The 6000-nt window shown below is 42.6% G+C and overlaps 1 non-coding gene across 1 annotated transcript; it reads left to right on the top strand.

The window, feature by feature from the left end:
- Nucleotides 1-496: 496 nt before the first annotated feature.
- Nucleotides 497-602, top strand: LOC112760534 (small nucleolar RNA R71). The gene has a single exon (XR_003180970.1). It is a non-coding gene; the product is annotated as a small nucleolar RNA R71 (small nucleolar RNA).
- The last annotated feature ends 5398 nt before the right edge of the window (nucleotides 603-6000 follow it).

The raw sequence follows: 6000 nt of genomic DNA, 5'->3' as shown, positions 1-6000 counted from the left end.
TTGTTAGAGTGGTATAGTTTGTGATCTTGGCTGTGGTTCTGTTGGTTTTCCCACCCAAAATTTGGGTGGTTCTTCCAACTTGGGTTGTATGTTTTGGCATTGGGATCATACAGTGGTCTGGAAGAATTGTTCACATAGTTGGCTTGCTCCCATTCACATTCAACTTCTAGAGTATCCTCTTCTTGTGGTGGTGCTTGAGCTTGAACAACTGAGACTTGGTTCTTCTCCATCTGCTTGGATAGGGCTGCTAATTGAACTGTGATCACCTTGTTTTGAGCTAACATGGCATCCATGGAATTGAGCTCCATCACTCCTCTTCTTTGAGTTCTATCAGAGGCATAGAAATACTCATTGTTGGCAACAGTTTCTATGACATCTACGACCTCTTCAATTGTCTTCTTCTTGTTGAGTGAGCCTCCTGAAGAATGATCTAAAGCCTTCTTCGACTAATATGATAGCCCCTCATAGAAGATGTGCAGTTGCACCCATTCATTGAACATCTCTGGAGGGCATTTTCTTGTCAACTCCTTGAATCTCTCCCATGCCTCATAAAGTGTTTCACCACCTTGTTGTCTAAAGGTTTGCACCTCAGTTCTCAATCTATTGACTCTTTATGGAGGGTAGAATCTTGCTAAGAATTTATTCATAACATACTTCCAAGTTGTCAAACTTTACTTAGGAAATGATTCTAGCCACTTTGATGCCTTATCTCTGAGAGAGAAAGGGAACAAAAGCAGTTTGTAGACATCAGGATGGACACTATCACACTTCACTGTGTCACATATTTTCACAAATGTGGTTAGATGTTGGTTGGGGTCTTTCTGGGTACTACCTCCGAATGAACAATTGTTTTGAACAGGTGTGATGAGTTAAGGCTTTAACTCAAAGTTGTTAACATGAATTATTGATTTTAGGATGCTACTTCCATAGTTCCCCAGGTTTGGGTTGATGTAAGAGCCTAGAACTCTCCTTTCTTGCCCGACATAATTGCCAGCATCTTCCCCAACATTGTTATGTACTTCTTCCTCCATAGCAACGTCTAAATCTTCCTCCACTACTTCCTCTCTAACTATTCCTTTGCCTCTTGCTTCCTTTTTTAGTCTAAGAAAGGTCCTCTCAGGTTCACTATCAAAAGAGGATGATATTTCTCCTCTTCTACCTGTCATACATTTAACAAACAGCAAGTAGAAGACAAGTGAAGAAATCACTCTTGTTAAGACTTATGGTTAGTTTTATTGGTGCAATTAATCAAACAATTAGTAGATTAGTATGTAAGAATGGAAATATGCACAATGAACAACTGGAAAATCAAATGGAAAAGAAGAAAATAAGAAACGGAAATTATAGGAATTAGCAAGGTAAATAAAATTGCTTAATCTAGCTACCCATCAATTTAGTCATTGTCAAATTCAAACCAATCCTCAGCAACGGCGCCATAAAACTTGATGACGAGAATTCACTCCCCATATAAAATGAATCCGTTCTTTGGCAAGCGCACTAAGATATCGTCAAGTAATAACCCACTAGGAGTGGGTCGAATCCACAGAGATTTGTAGATTTGAGCAATTTTAATCAAGGGATGAATTAGTCAAGCTGAGCAATAGAGATTGTGATTGCAGAATTCTAAATGGATAGAAATGTAAATGACTTAAAAGTAAAGAAAAGAAATAGAGTACAGAAAAGTAAATGGCAAGAATGTAAAGTGCTGGAACATAAATGACAAAATTATAAATGGGAATGGAGAATAGCAGAAATTAAAGAAAGCTATAAAGAATAGGGAAGATAAGAAAAGGGGAAATTCATTGGGATTAGGAGATATTATTCTCTTTGGATTAAATCTAAATCATCTATCTTCAATCATGCAACTCATTGACCTCTTGGCAATCATGATTGATTGAACCCCAATCCCTTGGTGATTCAATCTCTCAAATCTTAATAATCAACCAATTCCTTGGTCTAATTGCTCATGAAGAGAGATATGCTTGGTCCCTGATTATACCATACATCCTCATAGATTCAAATAGTGGGGGGATTATATGTCACCATATCCAATCCCAAAACCCAGATCTACTCAATTGTGAGAAGGAATTTCAAGCATGGTTTCATGTTTTCTTTTCTAAGGTTCCTATGAAACCCATTTTGCATTCAACATCTTTCCCAAGATGATTGAACACTAGCATGAAGAACGAAATTCCTTCTAGCAAATCAAAGAGAAGATGAAGAGAAGAAGAAATTCACTATCATTAATCCATCAAGTACAGCAGAGCTCCCTCTCCCAATGAGAGAAAATTTAGCTACTCATAGCTTAGAGAAAAGCACAAGAGATGGAGAAGATGAAGTGAAGTGTAAAGTAAAGTTAAAACTACTTACCAATCCAACCCAACTCCCTTTTCAGTACTTCTAGGGGTTATTTATACTACTCGTATCACTAGATTTAAGAAAATACAAAAGAGAAAAGAAAATTACAACTAAAAAGGAGAAGGAAAAACTCATAAAATGAAGCATGTGCCTAGCGTGTGGCTGGCGTTTGAGTGGTATACCACGCCTAGCTTCTCAGCTTGGTTTCGCGTGCCATTCCTGGCTCTCCAAGTGGCACGCCTAGGGTCTTCTCCTTTGCCTAGTTAGCCTGGTGTGCCACGCCTTCGAGCTCAAGTGGCATGCCCAGGCTCTTCCCTTGCTCTTCTTCTTCTGGAATGTTGAACTAGCGTGGCACGCCCAGTAGGTGGCATGCCACGCCCTTGATAATACTTCATCTTCACTATCTAGCAAACAATACTGGCATGCCACGCCCACCTTGATAGTGCATGGATGAGAAGTGATAGGCATGCCACGCCCAGCATTCAAGTTGCACGCCCCTGGCAACCTTGTATTGGCGTCCCACGCCCTTTGTTCTTCTCCCTTGGATGCTAAAGTTGGCGTGTCACGCCTTCGACATCAAGTGGCACGCCAAGTGTTTAGAGTTGCATCTTTTCAAGCTTGGCGTGCCACACCTAGAGAGCCCAAGTAGCACGCCCAATATTGCAATTACAGGTGGCGTGCCACGTCTTCGACATCAAGTGTCACGCCCAATGTTGCTCAGCCCTCCATTACTCTCTGGTCAAACATATTGGTGTGCCACGCCTTCGAGTTCAAGTGGCACGCTGATGCACGGAAACTTGTCCTTTAACAAATCTCCCTCGGCAAGTATACCGAATTGTCGTCAAGTAAAAACTCACAATAGAGTGAGGTCGAATCCCACAGGGATTGATTGGTCAAGCAACTTTAATTAGAAGAATGCTCCAGTTGAGCTAAGCAGAAATTAGGTTGAGAATTGCAGGAAATTAAATGGCGGGAAAGTAAATTGCAAAAAATAAATGACGGAAGGTAAATTGCAGAATCATAAATGGGAAGGGGGTTTAGCATGAAAGTAAATAGCAGAAAGTAAAGAGAATGGGTAAGATCAGAAATGGGGAGTTCATTGGGCTTAGGAGATGTTGCATTCTCCAGATCAAGTTCATTTTCTTCTCTTCCTCAATCAATGCATTCATTGATCTCCTTGGCAATCTTAAGTGATTGAATTCCAATTCCTTAGTAATTCAATCTCTCAAATTAGATCAATAGCCAATTCCTTGGTCTAATTGCTCATGAGAAGAGATGAACTGTGGTCACTGATTATACCACATGTATTTCCAAATCAAAGTATTGGGAGAATTAGAGTTCACGTTAGTGTGGCTAACGTGACCTTTAACGTAGGCTTGCCACATCTTTGAGAACGTTAGTGACACTTACCTTTGTCACTAACGTTCCAAAATGCCCCTACTTCCCACGTTAGAGTTCATGTTAACTAGGTTAACGTGGCTTCTAACGTGGTATTGCTAGCCATCTCCAACGTTAGTGACAAAGGTGAGTGTCACTAACGTTGGCTCATTATCCCTTTTACTCACGTTAGCTTCCACGTTAAAGTAGTTAACGTGGCTCATAGTGGCTCATCCCAACGTTAGTGACAAAGGTGAGTGTCACTAACATTGGCGATTCTTTGCTTCCTCCACGTTAGAGTCCACGTTAACTCAGTTAACGTGGCAACTAACGTGGCTCAAGGTGGCTTAGCTCAAAGTTAGTGACAAAGGTGAGTGTCACTAACGTTGGTCATTCTTTTGTTTCCCCACGTTAGAGTCCACGTTAACTGAGTTAATGTGGCTCTTAACGTGGCCAATATGAGCTTGGTCCAACGTTAGTGACAAAAGTGAGTGTCACTAACATTGGCTTCATTTTCTTCTTCCACGTTAACTACCATGTTAATGTAGTTAACGTGGCAATTAACGTGGGCTATGATGGCTTCGAGGACGTTATTGGTGATCACTTTTCTCATTAACATTGCAAGCTAGCTCCCCTTCCACGTTAGACATCATGTTAGTTAGACTAACGTGGCTGCTAACGTGGTTCTTCCTTGCTTCCTTTGTCCTGAAATCATGCAATAAAGTGCATCAAAGTTCTAGTCCAAGTTATGAGACATGCATCATCCAATTTGTCATTCAATTCAAGCATAATTCTCATGAATTCATATAAAAATCACAATGTTAGCTTGAATCAAGATGTAAGTGAAATTCTACCCAAAACTTGCTTATTTCCTAAGAAAGTGCATGAAACTACCCTAAAACCATAAAGAAAAGGTCAGTGAAACTGGCCAAAATGCCCTGGCATCACACGCCCTTATTGGTGTGAACTTCTTCAAGCTTGGTGTGCCACGCCTGGAGCCCAAGTGGCACGCCCAAGACATGAGTAGAGTTAGCGTGCCACGCCTTCGACATCAAGTGACACGCCCAGTGTTGAGCCTTCAAGTCCCCTTTCTGGACCAATGAACTGGCGTGCCACGCCTTCGAACTCAAGTGGCACGCCCAGTGTTTATAGGGGAGTTGGCGTGTCATGGCCAGCTTGGCGTGCCACGCCCCTTTTGTGGTCTTCAAATATGTTCCCTGGAAAATATAATTGGCGTGCCGCGCCAAAGTGCTGGCGTGCCACGCCCATTGTAAAGTGCCAAGAATCCTCTTCTGGAATTGTAAACTGGTGTGCCACGCCCCTTGACTGGCGTGCCACACCCATAGTGTTTGGTGGCGTGGCATGCCCAGCTTCACATGCCCAGCTTCTTTTTTTTTTGACATCTCCTTCTTTTATTGCTCTTCTCACCTGAAATTCAACACAAACTCATTTCAAACTAATGTACCATAATATCTACCATTTACTACATGAAATTCCATTGATTGGGCATGGCACACTAGTTATGATATCCAGAAAGAAAATTTGAAGAACTACTATGGGCGTGACACGCCAGAGCTGGGCATGGCACGACAACTGTACTTCCCAGAAAGGAGTCATGGGTCTTTACTATGGGCATGGCACGCCATTGCTGGGCGTGGCACACCATGGCCAGGCGTGGCACGCCAGTTATCTATCCCAGAGAAGAATCCTTGGAGCTCTACAAGGGGCGTGGCATGCCAGAGCTGGGCGTGGCACGCCAAGCACATTGTCCAGAGAGGGAACTCCAAGCTTAACAATGGACATCGCACGTCACTTCTGGGCGCGGCACGCCAGCTCTATTATCTTGAAAGGAAATTTAAAGAGTTACTATGGGCATGGCACGCCAGAGATAGGCGTGGCACGCCAACTATATGGACCAGAAAGGAGTTCTTGTGGAGTTACAACGGGCGTGGCAGGCCACTGCTGGGCGTGGCACGCCAACTTTACTTTCTAGAAAGGGGTTTGGAACAGTTGTCAAGGGTGTGCCATGCCAAGCAAGGCGTAGCATGCCAGTACAATTGACCAAAGGAGAGGGGAAGAAGCAGCATCAATGGGCATGCCACTTCGTACTAGGGGCATGGCACGCCAAGCTTGTGAGTTCAATCCATCATCATGGGCACGTGATGAGTCCATATTTTACGATATCTTTTGGTTTGATTTGAGTGGATTTCATCACATAAACCCACATTTATTCATCTAAATAGCATGCTGATGAGATTTCTTCCT

Source organism: Arachis hypogaea, chromosome 16 (genome assembly GCF_003086295.3).
Source record: "Arachis hypogaea cultivar Tifrunner chromosome 16, arahy.Tifrunner.gnm2.J5K5, whole genome shotgun sequence".
Lineage (NCBI taxonomy): Eukaryota > Viridiplantae > Streptophyta > Magnoliopsida > Fabales > Fabaceae > Arachis > Arachis hypogaea.
This window is presented reverse-complemented; position numbering and strand designations above follow the sequence as displayed.